This window comes from Cnephaeus nilssonii (genome assembly GCF_951640355.1).
Source record: "Cnephaeus nilssonii genome assembly, chromosome: 3".
NCBI lineage: Eukaryota > Metazoa > Chordata > Mammalia > Chiroptera > Vespertilionidae > Cnephaeus > Cnephaeus nilssonii.
Genome location: NC_137074.1, coordinates 56,410,891 through 56,426,469, shown reverse-complemented (window position 1 = coordinate 56,426,469; position 15,579 = coordinate 56,410,891). Strand labels below are relative to the sequence as shown.

The following is a 15,579-nucleotide window of genomic DNA, read 5'->3' as shown; positions in this document are numbered from 1 at the left end:
AGGCTGACGCTCTATCCACTGAGCCAAACCAGCTAGGGCTCTCTGACACTCTTTATTGACAGGAGTCTGCAGGCAGGCAGGCAGCCCGCTGCTGGGAGAGGCCCTCTGTCAGGTGGAAAGAGCACTTGCTTTCTGTTCACTGTGCCCTGGGTTCAAATCCTGCCTCCCACTCTACCTCTGTATGGCCACACAATGTTAGAACGGTTTCTTAACCTCTCTGAAATCTTTCTTCATGTGCAACTTGGCGGCTCATCTCCCCCTATAGGCCTCCATGAGAACTAAAATGAGAGTCATGCATAGTAGGTCCTCACACATGGCAGTCATTATTGAGACTACAAAGCCGATTCCAGCAGCATGAATTCCCGGGGCTGGAACACTCCTCCACCCTGGGCTGCCTGTGCCTTCTGCCCCCTCCCCTCGCTCCCCCATGCTCCTTTGCGCCCCCTCCCCATCTTTGTCCCACCCAGGCCCCAGGCCTAGGTGGAGACCTCTCCCTGGTCCTGGCTCTCAGGGAGAGGCGTTTCTGAAGTGGAAACCGCTTCAGACAGTCAGCCCAGTGTGCCAATCTCAGAGCAATCTCTCGCCCAGCAGGACAAGGCTGTGAAGTGTAATTAAAGCCACGGGTGCATTAGGAGTGGCAGCCACCTTACCAAGAGGAGCCGCTCACCACCACTTATCCTGCACCCCGAGCCTCGGTCCCAAAGGTCCAGGAGGCAGGAGCCACAGCACGTCCCCAAGTCCCAGTCCTCCTCCTCCACCCCAGGCCTCCTCCAGCTAAGTCACGCCACAGCTGTCTTCAATCAGCTGTTTTAATTTCTCTTGCAGTTCATACCCAGAAAGTCTTTCTTGCAGTCTAACTTAAATTCTTCCCTCTACAGAGTGATGGAGGGAGGAGGACAGCCGACACGGAGGTGAGTGTGGGCTTCATGAAGGTGCCCTGAGAAGTGTCCTTGAGAAGGGCAGGGCCTTGAGCCCCACCCCACCCCCAACCATCAGAAGATGGTGTGGTGGTCCTGCGGGATGGAGGCAATGTGATGGATGAAGGGGAAGGGGGAGCAGGAAAGCCCCTCAGTCCGATGGCGGAGAGAGCTGGGAGGCAGCAGGCCCACCTAGGTCAGAAGCCTGGGGTTAGTTACCTAATACCTCTGTGTCTCAGTCAGCCCATCTGTAAAATGGGGGTGAAAGTCATAGCTGCTCTTAGGGCTTCCATGAGCTAAAATACACACAGCTTTTTAAATGGCCTGACAACGTAAGTTCTCAGTAAACTTTAGGAAACCTCATAACACTCCATCCCATTCTGCAAACTGCTCAGGGTCCTGGAGCTTCTTTCCTCTCCATTTCTCTTAGTCTCACTCCGTCTCCACTCCAATGGCCTCACTGCAGTCCTGCCCCTCAACCCCACACGCTGACCTCCCCTCTCCCCTCCCCAGGGGCCTCCCTCTCCCCCGCCACATCAGTCCCCAGCTCACCAGGCCATTCTGCAGGCAGGATCCTTTGGTACCCTTGGGCCCCAGGTACTTTTCCAGGTGACCTGCTTTACTAAAAAGAACTCGTTTAATTCAACTCCCACAACCACCCTCTGAAGGTATTATGGCCACTTTACAGATGAGGAAACTGAGCCGCAGAGGGGAGAGATAATTTGCCCAAAGTCACCCTACGAGTCAATGGCAGAGCCAGAATTCAAACCCAGGTCTGTGCAGCTCCAGGCTGCCTTCTAAGCCAGACTCCTCAGCAAAGCACCTGAGGCCTTCTGTGCCTTAGCATCCCTCCTTGCCCCCGATTCATGCCCTGCCCGAAGCCAGTCCAATGCACACACTTCACCTTCAGATATGCACTCACCCTCACAGAATCAAAGAGCAAGAATGGAGAGGAGACAAAGAGAGATTTTAGGAATGAGAGAAATTGGAGAAAGGGAGGAGCTGGGAAAGAATGTTGAGAGGCAACTAGCATGGTGTCCACAGATTTGGGGGACTTCTCTGGCAGGCCCCACAGTCTCTAGCTTAACTTCTAGCTTCTCACCCGGACAAGGGATTCCACGGAAAGGAAAGAGAGAGGAGGCCGAAGCCGGAGCTGGTGAAAGGACTGCAAAAGCTCCAGCTGCTCCGAATGAGTTCAAGCCTCTTGGCTCGGTGCACATCCCAGGAACTTAGAACATGCAAATGAGGCCGAGCACAGCTGTGGGGATCTTGCAGGAATCCTGACAGGATCCTGGCAAGCACTAGAAGGGCTGGGAGGCCTCAGGCCGGCCACACCGTCCTCACATCCAGAGCGGGGTCGGAGGTGGTTTCTGCAAACACAAAGAAGAAAGCTTGATGTGCCTCCTGAGCAAAATTACTGAAGAGACTATGCACGGAGGGCAGTGGGCACGTAGCAAGGGCAGCGGAGATGCGATCAGCGTGTGCTCAGTAATGAAGTCCTGTCAGGCAAAACTCTTCTCCGCTGACAGGGTCACCAGGCTGGCAGATGAGGGAAATGGGGTTCACCCATGTAACTGATCTTGAAAACATCTGACAGGCTCTTCCTGAAACTGTTGTGTACAAGCTAGAAAAGGGAAGCTAGAAGGTGGTAGAATTAGTGGGTAAAGGAGCTGGTCACACAATCGCACTCAAGATGGCTCACCAGGGGATCAAGGCCCCTGGGCGGGCAGTGTGTGTGTGTGTGCTGGAAGGCACGGACCTACCCCACCACGTGTAACTCTTATCAAACCCTTAGGTCAACATATGGGAAGCATTTGAAATTGGGAGCAACAGCAGATATACTGGAGGATCCAAAATATCTTAGTCAGCTGGAGAGATGGACTGCTGAAGTGAATTAGGGAAAAATGGAGAGTCCCAAACATAAGACCAAAAAAAGTAGAGTACTATTATGGATTAAACTGTGTCCCCACAAAAAAACTCGTATGTTCAACTTTTGACCTCCAATACTTCAAGACAATACACTTCTGTTGTTTGAGCCACCCAGTTTGTGGTACTTTGTTATGGCTGCCCTAGCAAACTAATGCAAGCACAAAGACACAATTGGAAGATGTGACTACCAGATTACATTAGCAACCTGGGCTATTGGTTGGATGTAAGCTCAGTAAAAGTCAGAAGGACCATGTGCGGCTGCCCACAAATAGGGCAGAATTGAGGCTGCATTAATAGCAGGTGTGGTGCCTGGACTGATGAAGATGTGCTAGCTGAATCTCACCTGGAGGACCAGGTTTGGTCCTGATGACCTCAATTTAAGACAAGTAGGAGGTTGTTCAGAGTCCCTTGCCCAGAGATGGTGAGACAAGTCAGAGAAGAACTAATGGAAGTGGGGAAGAGGTGGAAGGCAGTTGGTCTCCAGTATTTGAAAAGCTGTGGCATGAAGTGACTGGCTATGCCTGAACAGTCACATGGGGGAAGAGACAGAGCCCACAGGAAGAGACACAGACTTCAGAGAAATGTAAGAATTCTCTATTAGGCATGTTAAACTTGAATGGGCCACCCTGTGGGGAGATGAGCTTTCTGTCTCTGAGGAACTCACACCTCCACCAGCGGACCACTCAGCAGGGACTGGTACAGGTGATGCCACGGTCTTACACCACCAAGAAGGGCACACTCACATTCCCCACCTGGCTTGACACCAGCTTTTTACCCATTTAAAGTTAAAGGCCATGGTGAGATGGCCTGGCCCCAAGATCTCTCACTGATGGCTTTAGCAGATAGAATTGCCTGTGGAGGGCAGTGAGTCTAAACCTATAGTTTGGGCAGACCTGCTCCACTGGAGGGATGAACCTGCTCCTGCTCACAAGGACAGGGGTCCCAGAAGGATGAGGAATGGGAAGGAAAGTGGCCCTGGATCTCCATTGTCCAGGGATGGAGGGAACTGTCATCCCAAGACTTAACCAACTCCTCACTTGAGGGAGCCTCATGCTGGTGGGTGCTGTGAGGGGATACAAAGGAGCCTAGGGGTTTGGAAAGAGGTTTCTGCAGGTGAGGCAATGCTGATGCTAATACGATGAGCCATCTTAAGATGACCTGATACCATAGTGAGCACCCACATGAGCTATGCCACTTTATTTAATCCTCCCTTAAACTAGGCCTCCCTCATTTTACAGTACAAAAAGGAGGCTCAGAGAGGGAAAAGAATTTATGCAAAACCCACAACCAAGAACCAGTCAAGCTGCGTTTGAACCCAAGTCTGTCTCATCCCCAAGCCCATGCTTTTCCCAAGGTTCTACACAGCTTTCTCAGCAACGGACTGCAGGTTGTAGAATGCCACAAACATCCAACAACAGAAAGAACCACCTAGTGTGGTCTAAAGCAGTGTGTCCCATTTCGGCATGCATCAGAATGGCCTGAGGTGCTGGGGTTCTTGTCCCAGCATTACAAAGGGGTTCAGCAATCTGGAGAAAGGCTGTGCGTAGATTAAGTAAGAGTCCAAAGACGAAAGATAATTTTGAAAGGCATTGGGGTCAGAGGAGCTTCAGCTAAAGGAGCTAAAGTTCCAAGTTCTTTGTTCTTTGTTCTCTTTGTCTCATGACCCTTGTTTTTTATTAACACAATTTGTCCTAAGGCAAGGTGGAGATAATACACTTCAAAGGGTAGGGTTTACAGAAGCATTGTCTTGGGGAATAGCCTACAGCTGTTCAGGTGTTTGGCCAACAGGAGGCAATAACATGTAGATTGAGATGCCCTGAACTCTCTGGCAGTAAACAATCATCCTATTCAGGTTCGGGGGAAGTGCCCTCTAGCCACTCCAACAGGTAATTACATATGTGACTCAGCCCGTGTTGAGCCCCCAAGTTTCATCAACCTTTTGATAAAACTCTTGTAATTATGACATGCTGGAATTGGCTTCCGGCACTGGGGGGCTGGTTAAAGCACAGGTTGCTGGGCCCCACCCCAGGCGTTGCCAAGTTAGTAGGTCTGGGGTTTGGTCCAAGAATGCAACTCCCAGGTTCTGGCAGTGCCGATGCTGCTGGTCGGGGACTTCCTTAAGAACCACTTCTCTAGAGCAATCAGGAAAGAGAGCGGTGTCCTCCAGACTCAGTGCTGCAGAGAGATGGAGGTGTGCTGCCTGTCTTGGGGAGGGAGGGCCCCAACAGCATCTCAGACAGCAGGACTGGCAGCCTGTGCTGCTTCACTAGGAACCCATCTGGTTGGGAAGATGCTCCTTCTAAAAAAATCCAGAGTCTTGTACTTTCCACTCTGGAATTCCTGGTTCTCCCAGATTGACAAGCTCTGTTCTCTTCTATAGGAAGTCCATTTCTTCTTCCACCATGACCTCCAGGGTTTTTCTCCCTCTCTAAACAGACAGGCTGCTTTCACCAGACCTTGTGTGGCTGATGCTGTATGCCCTCCACTGAACACACTCAGAAATGAGAACATAGTGACCAGAGAGAACCCAATCTGGACCCTGCACGTCTCTGAGATGGTGGAAGATGGTGGTGCTGTGAGCAATCCCATCACCCTGTCAGCTCCTATGAAGCCTGTGAACAATTAAACCCCTCATATCTTTTTCTCAGGATCTGCAGCCAAATCAAGTCTGCGCCACCCCCAACCCCCTTGTGAACTTGAGTAATTAATTTCTTCCATCTAAATGCGACTTTCCATCTGCCCCTGTTAAATTTCATCTTGTTGGTTTAAACCCAGCATTGCAGTCTGCTGAGATCATTTTGAATATTTATTCTAGCTTTTATAGGAGCTGCCCATCACAGCCTTGTCACCAACACATTTGATAAGCCCGCTTACTCCAGTTTCATCCAAGTCATGCCAAAAATGTGAAGCTTTATTTTTCAGAATCTCACCTGCCACAAAACATCTTCCCCTTTGGAATTCCTAATCATATGATCATACTTCTCCAAATCAGACTTTCTACAGTCTAGGGAAGATCTCTTGGCATGTCACTTCTTTCCTTGTCTGTTATTAACGCTAGGCTGACGTGGTGACTTTCATTTGAGTACTGTCACACCATCACCTAGTTCTTGGTCATGGTCAGAATCAAATCAGAAGGACGGTCCATTGCTATTTCTCTACCTTCTGGGCAATGACAACGTCATAGAGGCAAGAACGCAAAAATGTATCTGATCCTCCACTTAAAACAGTATTGGACGACCAACGGAAGTCAGGAAGCCTATCCCCCCATCATTACTATAGCATGCCTCCCTGACAGCTTTATGATCCAGACTGGGAAAGTAGCATCCAAATGCTTCCAACTGGGTGGGGAAGCTGTCATAGGGATATGTCATAACTTGGACCTGCTCAGCTGCAAGGCATGCTGGGATCTTGGCAGCTGGTCAGTGAGGAGGCAAGAAATGTTTTCTGGTGTGGGATCCCTGGAGAAAGGGGTGAGGACAGATTCAAGGAAGTAGAAAGGAAAAGGGTGCCTTGATGAATAGCATCCCCCCTTTTCTGCCATTCATATGTGAGATCCTCCCTTCTCTGCTGCAGAAAGGCATGGTATCCGTCCGTGGGATGCTACTGGAGCATGAGCCAAGGATGGAGAGAAGTATATGTAGTGGTGAAGTGTGTAGGCTCTGAAGCCAGACAGTCTAGATTTACATCCCAGTTCTACTACTTATTAGCTGTGTGACCTTGGGCAAATTGTTTTTCTCTTTCAAGGTTTCAGTTTCCTCATGTGGAAAGTGGAGACAAAAATAGTACCTGCACACAAGGCACATGGGGATTAAAAGAGATAATGCATGTACAAAGATTGTCTGGTACATAGTAACAGCTCAATAAATAACAGCTGTATGTGGGACAACAGCTTGAGGGCACTGCTCCAGTTCTGGGGCTGGAGGTGTGAAGAGAAAACTGCTAAGAAGGTAAAAGAAGAAACTTAAGTCTGGGGTTAGGGGGTGCAGAGTGGAGCTCACCTGAGGGGTGAAGCAGTAATCTGTGAAACTGACCTGAAGGAAGAGCCTAGGCATGAGGCTAGATAAGGATTGGACCTTCAGGTCAGGTCGGCAGAGCAGCCAGTTTGAAGCCTCAGAGGAGTTCTGTGAAAAGTTTGTTTTCTTCAGCTCTGAATACAACAATTTTTAATTGCTATAGGAAGTCAGTCAAAAATTGTCTAAATGGTCCATGTTAAAAAGTACAAATATTCCATCTCTAGAAAACTGTTATGAGGAAATAATCCTCAATAGGCAGAGATTTATATACAAGGATGCTCGCTGCAGCATCATTTATAATAGTAAAAAGTGATTTACAAGCTAGATGTCTGACCCACAGGGGATTCGTTAAATAAATTATGGCACATCCATATGATGGAATAGCAGGCAGCCATTAAAAAGCCCATTTTAGAAGAATACTTAAGACATGGGGAAATTATCACAATGTGTTATAAAATAAAAAAGGCTGGTTACAAAAGAACACAGACAGTACAATCACAATTTTAAAATATCGAATGACTGCATATCCTATATAATAAAAGCCCAGCAACCATAATGGCAGAATGACCAGAACGACCGCTCGACCAGTCACTATGAGGTGCACTGACTCCCCTGACTCCCTCTCAGTTCTTCCTCCAAGGCCGGCAGGCTCTGATCGCTGGATGGTGAACAGGGAACTGGGGTGGGTGGCAGTGGGGCGGGGCGGGGGGGGGGGGGGGACGAACGAGCAGCCTAAGGGCCAACCTCTTGGTCCTTCTCCCTGGCCTGCAGGCTCCCAGCACCAGATGGTGAAAGGGGAACCAACCGGGGTGAGTGGTGGGGGATGTGGGAGGTGCCAGGGCAAGGCCCCGCCCTGCTGGTTGCCCCACACACAGAGGGCAACCTGCAGCAGGGGCGGGTCCCTCCCCCCCCCTCGCTGCCCAGCCATCAGGCTCCCATTGCCCGATGGCAAACTGGGAACCCGGGTGGGTGGTGGCAGGGGGCAAGGCCAGCTGCTGGCAGCCGGGGAAGATGGCCCTGATCGCAGGCTAGGCCTAGGGACTGTATCCATGCACGATTTCGTGGGCCAGGCCTCTAGTTACTTTAATAAATGCTTTAAGACAAAATGACCAAAAAGAAGTTACACTAGAAAGGAGCTCCCACAATCAGCTTATAATAGAAAGTAATTAAACTCAGAACACGGGAACACACATAGTAGCCATGATCTGCATGCCAGGAACTGTAGTTAGTACCTACTAGGGAGGACCTGGCTGTTTGGAAGGGCTGAGGGCGAAGAGATTCTGCATGCCAATGGCGTGAGGCCAGGTGGAGCCTAGGAAAGAAGACTTAGGTTGGTGGCTCTCAACTATGGCTGCATATTAGAAGGTGAAAAAATACCAATACCCAGGTCCATCCTCGGGGATTCTGACTTCACTGAGGTCTAGGATAAGACTGGTCATCTATATGTTTTTCAAAGCTCTTCAGGTGATTCTAATAGGGACCAGTGAATTCGTGTTGCGCTGGCCCAGGCTACCGTTACCTGTATACAGAGGACACTGGAGCCTTGCTCCCTAGACTGAGCCCAGCATGTGAACAGAGACTCATCCTGGAAGCTAGAAAGAAGCTAAAAGGAAGCAGGTGGCCCCAAGATGCTTGGTCTATGCAGGAAAATGACTCTTGGCTTTGGGGGACAATTCACAGAAGTGCTCCTTAAGAGCTGGCCTATTTGGGGGCTTTTTCCACAAGGACACTGCTCTCCACTTGAGACTCCTGATGGGACCCAGTTATCAGCTGAATCCACAGACTGCAAGTACAGGTGCGTCTACAAAAGGGAGAAGGGAAGGAAACCGGGATCCTGGGAAATCTACAGGGATCTGACTCTGCAGAAGCTGGAACTAGTGGTATTTTCCTCTCTGTCCTGCTTTTGGGCAGAAACACACTCGGGCCAACGGAGCCATGTGCAAACCTTAAAGGTAATCTGCTTTGGGTGGATGAGTTTCTCCCAGGCGCCTTGAGGGAAGAGGAGCAGAGGGAACAGGTTGCTGGAAACAAAAGTTTGTATTAAATGATAAGATCTCCCAGCCTCTCATTACAGGCATAGAGTTACTCAAGGCACCAAAAGAAGGGAAAGAAGAGGCCTGAATCGGGGCGTGTGCACACTGGAGCCATACATCCCTGAATAATTAAGAGCGAACTGCAGCTCTTTTGTACTCCTTAGAGTGGGGCTTCTGGGGGGCCTTCAGGACAATGCCCTGAAGGGCAGTATGGAGGAGGTTTTGGCTCAGGTGGACTAGTGGGGCTGGCAAGTAGGGATGGATCTAAATTGCTACCCTACCAGCCATTTCCCTGAGGTTGCCTGCCTCACATCAACTCTTGCAAAAGAACAGAGCTGCAGATAACCCAAGATGCTGGGTAATCAAACCATACCCTAAGTTTATACCTGGGTGTATGTGAGTATATTTACATACACACATATATGGCAGATTTACCTTCCAGATGATGTTTGGCTCAGGCGGAGGATAGCGGAAAATGCACTCTCTGAAGATGCTGGGACTGGCACTCAGGGGGTTATAAACAATGGGGCTAGATAGTAGCTAGAAACTGGCTTGAGACTAAACATCCATAATAAATAATCCACAAAAAGGGGAATGAACCACTCCTGGAAAAATCAAGAACTGACTATAATCTCCATCCAAAACCACCGGCCTTGATGGTCAGAAAGCGCCTGTGGGGTAGGTTCCTCTGCCACCTCATTTTTACAGGTGGGGAGTCTGGATTAAGCAGAAGCGTTCCAGTGGGGAAGCCGCCCTCGTTTCCAACCCAGCCTCCTCCTTCGGGAAAGTAACCCTACCTCCTCTAATTTGATCCTCGGGGGACTAGCGGAACAGACGGTCACCAGCCATCCTCCAGAACCAACCCTTCCTGTCACAGGAGAGGCCACAGAGATATCGTTGGTTCAAATGCAAAGATATTCTGATAATACTGACAAGGCTTCAAATTCAGACGAGTCCCAGGTGCAAGTCTGATGAAGTCATCCTTAACAAACGCAGGAAGGCAGTGCTGTGTGCTGAGTCCCGCCATGACACCGTCCTGGCAGGACTCGGCACACAGCATTGCCTCCCAAGCTTTCATTTGCTCAGGGAAAAGCCCAATGAAATCCTTGGCCTCTTATTTCCAGTCAGAGTGGAGGAGGGTGAGCAGCCCAACTGTGGGGAAATGGGAAATGTGCTCAAGGTCAAACTCTCCCAAGCCCAGTCTCCAGCCCAGGGGTCCCTCCTCCGGCTTTCCCCCACTGTGCCATCTCGTGTTTTTTTTCCTACTTTGAAGCCTAGGAAAGAATTAAAGAGTGCATTCTGCAAGTTTTGGTTTTCATCTCTCACGCTCACTAAAGCACAGCACCAACGCAGAAGGGCAGGACGGTGACATGCAGGGCGACAGAGCAGTCAGCACCCCTTTCCCTCTCGGAACTCTGCTCCCAGCTGGGACTCTCCCCTGCCACTCTCTAGCTTTCCAGCCTGTTGTAAGGGGGATTTCTTCAGAAAGGAAGTCTTGAAGGAGATTCTTCCATTGGAGACAGAGAATGGCATACACAGAGATCCCCTTCCAGTTCACCCACCAAGGAGCCATCTCCTCAGCTGAGGCAGATGTCACCAGACCAAAATTCAGAGAGAAAGGGTTTCCAAATGTATGCATTATGCCAGTGAAATCCAGGGGTTGCCCACACACGCTGTAAGAGAAAGGCTCAATTCGGTCAACTCAATGAAATTCCATTCATCAAGACACTTGCTTTGGCCTCTTATTATACATTTAAGACCAAATTAGTTAGGCTTTGTCATAAACATAAGACCAGCTTAGTGATGGCTAAACGCAAATGCAAAGGTATGAAATGTGGAGAAAACTCATTCATTGGAGGTAGTTATTTCCAATACTCACACAAAGTCATCGGTTGATGAAGACAAGCTAGTAATCAAGGTGACGGAATGAGGCAAAGGATGGTCTCAGGACACACTGGGGTTCAGACCCTAAAGTATAAATAACCAATACTCCCTCCCAATAGCTCTCATCCCCAGATCACCAGGCACAAGGCAGGTAGGTGTTCAACCCCACTTAATGAGTGAGGAATCTGAGGCATGAAGAGGGGACTTGGAAATAGGGACACAACTAGCTCTCTCAGCCCTCCCCCCCAAATCCTTTGGACAACTCCACAGTAGCGGTCAGGTCACCCAGACAAGCCCACAGGTAAAAAAACAACCCACAGTAAATTTCATCTTAGAAGTTGGGGCAATGCTAGTGATTGTGCTCTCCTAGCATGCTGATTCACCTCCCTCCAGGGATATCAGAGACAAAACTTGTCTACTGTTGTATCCATGGCTTCTAGCACAGTGCCTGGCACATAGCAGGTGCTCAGTAAATGACAAACAACTTAGTTTACTGACACTGTTTATCTCATCTACCTGGTTTACAGGCAATAAAAGAAATCAACGCTGAGAACCGTGGGGAACACCTGACTGTGGGGCAGCAGACTCAGCTCTGGGTCCTTTGAGGCAATATGACAAGGTAACAAGCACTTCTAATCAGGGATCTTGTCCTTTGCCTTCTGTGTCCATCCTATCACCTCAGTCCTCAATAAAAGTGGTGAATTGGTTGATTGTATAGTCGTGATCTGAGGTGCTATCTTGTTGACTTTCCCTGTGGGATGCAGGAAGGTGACCAAGATTAAGAACAGGAGTGTCATGATCGATGTTCAAAATAATTCAACCCGACAGCATCTTCTTCCCAAGTGCACACACTCCATCCTCCAATCTTCAGCCTCGCCAGGCTGCTCCTCCATAAACCTCTGCCATCCCTCTGCCCCCTTGCTGGAGCTCCTCTTTCCCTTTTTAGACCCAAATTTGAGGTTCAGTGCTTTCTGGATATTCCTTGGGATCCCCCAACAACCTCTGTGAGCTTCTGGCCTTTTCTCTTTCAACCCCTGCATAGAGCTTTACTATATTCGAAGCAAAAAGTCATGTTTGGATTTTTTTTTTTTCTCCGAAAGGAAAAAATTGGTTCACACCCACTGCGTTCCAGAGGTGGAGGAGGGAGGGGAGGGACATGAGACCTGAGTTCCAGTCTTGGCTCTGCGTCTAAAATCTTGTGTCAATGGATATGAAGTGCTAGACCTGTATAAGACCAGACAGCTCCCCGACCTCAAGGAACTCGTCTTCTCACAGAAGAGTCCTAGTGGCCCTGAGAGTGAGGGTGAGCTGGGGGCCCACCAGGTCAGAGGGAGGACCCAGCTGGTGGGGCGTTCCAATCCATCCCCAAAGTGCAGGGAAACATGATAACATGTGCACACAAGGAGATGAGATCACGTCTCAGAATCATAATTTCTTAATCTGCAGATATAGGGGTCAGACCGCTCACGGGCTGCACATTGGTTTTGTTGGGACCATTGTTACTTGGCCAGTTTGACTTTGAATAACCAGTTGTCCCCAGGCCCAGCCACTTTGAATTGCCTGCTCAGCACATTGTTACCTGCCTGCCCTCTGTAGGCATTTGAGTTTGTGACTCCCCCCAGACATGACAATCTCCTCCAGCTTTGAACCTCAGTAAGAAGTAACTAATAGAGGGACTTTCAAACAGGCCAGGAAGGATACCCTAGGACCGTGGTCGGCAAACTGCGGCTCGCGAGCCACATGCGGCTGGCTCTTTGGCCCCTTGAGTGTGGCTTAACTTAGGCCAGCTTAGGAGTACCCTAATTAAGTTAATAACAATGTACCTACCTATATAGTTTAAGTTTAAAAAATTTGGCTCTCAAAAGAAATTTCAATCGTTGTACTGTTGATATTTGGCTCTGTTGACTAATGAGTTTGCCAACCACTGCCCTAGGACAAAGTCTTCTGTGATTCTTCCAATCCCAGCTGCGGGGGAGGGGGGCAATCCACAGAGCCAGGCTGGACCTCTCGGCTTCTTTGCCTCTCCTTGTCCATCCCTTCTCCTGTCCCACCCTCCCAATCCACACAGCTGGGGGGGAAGGGGTCAGAGTTCACAAGCCCAGCTCCCAGTCTCACCTGAGTCATCATCAGGCTTTCCTCAGCCAGTCCTCTCCTAAGCCCTGGGTCACCATCTGGCACCAAGCCCTTGCTGCCTTGTACAGCCTTTGCATTCTTCTGTTCATGTTCTCCTCACTCCCCGCCCCCCACCCCCCAAAAAAGCTGGTGAATTTAGCAGGGTGGTGGGGGGTATCTACCAGAACCTGGTGCCTGGTATCTACCAGAACCTGGCTGGTACATCGCACACACCAGGTGCTTAACGATGTCCATAGTGACGGTAATGATGGCTGTTTGCAGCTCTGGAGGAGGAACGCTGGGGCCTGACTCCCTGGAAAGAGAACAGAGATGGGCCCAGAAGAAAGAAATTGCCCCCCCACATACACACCTCCCCCCACATGGCACAACCAGGGGCAGCCCTTCTTCCTGAGTGATCCCCCAAAAGGGTTCTTCCTGCCGGTTCTGCCCTAAGTGGCAGAGTGGCAAGCCTTCTCTCTCTTTGATATTTTATCCGCCTGCCTTCTCCCTTCCTTCTTGGTCGGGAATCTAGATTGGGGCAGGGTACTGCAGCTTTTCCCAAGCTGCTTCTTCATCTGGCTCCCTTTTTCTAGGGAGGCCCAGGTCTCAAACTCAAGTTCCCTCCTGCCCCTTCCTCAAGGTCATCTATCCCGGATCAGAAAAGGAGAGGGCACTTTTTAATGTCAAGAAGAAATGGGGATGGGGGGTCGGGGTAAGTGGGGAGAAGGGAGGGAAGAGAATAGCCTAAAAGATGAGGGAAAATGGGGGTGGGGAGGACTGGAAGGCGGGCTTTGGGGGCGGGGGGTGCGCTGGGGACGGGAGTCTCTGCCTAGGGAGCAGAATGAGGCCGAAGTGGGGAGCCGTGGGGTGGGGGGCTGAGAAATGTGGAAGGAGACTGGATTTTCTAGGGGCTGAGGGGAAACTATGGCGGGTGGGGCCAGGGAAGGTGGGATCATGCTGGGGTCTAGACACAGGCCAGCTTCCAGACGCCCCTTCCCCGCCCCCATCCCAGTTGCTGGGCCGGGGAGGAGCGCATCCCGAGGGCCGGCGGCTCTCCGGCTCCCGCCGCTCCGGTTCCCACCGCGGACGCCTGGGGAGGATCGCAGGGTGGGGCGGAGTCCGGCGGCTACCTCTCCCCGTCCAAACTCGGGCCCACTGCGGCCGGGCGCGGGGGGCGGGCGGTACGACCGGAGGACTGGGCAACCGGGTACGGGAAGGAGGCGAGAACGGCGCTTCAGGTGGCTCCTCCTGGTAGTTTAAAGTTTGCAGCAGGCGAAGCACCGACTCCGTCCTCCCTCTGCAGCCGGCGCCCGCGGCTCGGCCGGATCCACTCGGGCTCCCCTCACCCTCGGCGGGTCCGGCGGCCACTCCCCCTCGGGGCTCCCGCCCCGCTCGGGTCCCGGATCCCCTCTCCGGTCTCCATCCCTCCCAGTGCCCGCGCCCCCCGCTCCCTCCCTCCGCGCTGGATCTCCGACCAGACGTGAGCGGAAAGTGAATGTGCAGCCCAACCACAAAGACAGATTACCAGGAGACAAACACATCGGGAAATCGCCGTCCGCGTCCCGGTCCCCGCCGCCGCACCCCTCTCCGCCGGCCGAGGCGGGAACGCGGGGCTCCGCGGCCGCTGCGTCCGGGGCCTGGCAGGGCAGAGTTTGGGCTCCGCAGGGCCCTCTCCGGGCAGGGGTCCGGGAACAACCGGGGCGGGGGCCCCCGAAGGTGGCAATGGAGCGGGGACGTCCCCGAGCAACAGATTTTACACTCCGCGTGGGCTGCGGGTTCCCACGCACCCCGCCCGCCCTCTCTGAACCTCCATCTCCGCGGGTCTCAGAGCCTCCGCCCCGCTCTCTCCCAGCCATTCATTCCACCGTCCCCTTCCTACAGGCCGGGCCCGGGCTCCCATCGGGCAGCCCAGACGCGCCGACCCCGGGCGGGCGAGGACCGGGTTCAGCCGGACCCGGAGCGAGCGGGCGGCGGGGGGAACAGGCAGCGCGGAGGGCGCCCCAAGCCGAGGTGTCTGCGGGCGGCGCGGAAGCCCGAGGACCCCCTCTTCTCCCGCCCGACGCCGGTGCCACCTGGTTCCAAACTGCCAGCGTCCCCGGTCCCTACCCCGCTCCCCACCGAGTTGCTGAAGTTTGAAACTTGCAGCCCCAGCCCGCGCACGGGGAGCGCCCGCGGTTCCCGGGACTCACCTCCGGGTTGCGGGCGCAGGTGCCCGGTTCCCGGTGGCTCCCGGCTTCGAGAGAGGCGGAGGCGAACCAGGAGGGCTGGCGGCCGGTCTGGGAATTGGGCGGCCGCGCGGAAGGGCCTCCGGCTCTGGGCTCAGCGCTCCGGTGCGGTCCCGACCCGGGCCCGCGCCCGCTGAGCTCGGGCTCCTCGAGCCGCCGCTGGACGCGCGGCCGACCCGCCCGGCTCCGCGGAGCTGGGCGCTGGCGGCGGTCCTCGCGCTCCAACTAGCTCCCGACCCGGCGCGCGGGTGAGGACGGGGAGGAGGGGACGGAGGGAGCAGGAGGGGGAGGGACGGAGGGATCGGCAGTGGGGGAGGAGTTGAGAGCGAGGGGAGAAGAGGAGGGGAGCTGGAGCGAACGGGAGGAGGGGGTGGAGAGGACCCGCCGCGGCGGGCGCTTCTGTCGCCAGCCCGGAGGCGTGCGCAAGAGCGCGAGGGGGCGCCCTGCACCTCCCTGTCCCCGACCC

The 15,579-nt window shown here is 52.6% G+C and overlaps 1 protein-coding gene across 1 annotated transcript in view; it reads right to left on the bottom strand.

Annotated features, from left to right (window-relative positions):
• Window positions 1–15,302, bottom strand: part of SEMA5B (semaphorin 5B) — a 123,070-nt gene extending 107,768 nt beyond the window's left edge. Inside the window, exon 1 of the mRNA XM_079767104.1 lies at window positions 15,078–15,302. The gene's annotated coding sequence lies outside the window, so the exon portion shown is untranslated. The remainder of the gene's footprint in view (window positions 1–15,077) is intronic.
• Between the last annotated feature and the right edge of the window lie 277 nt (window positions 15,303–15,579).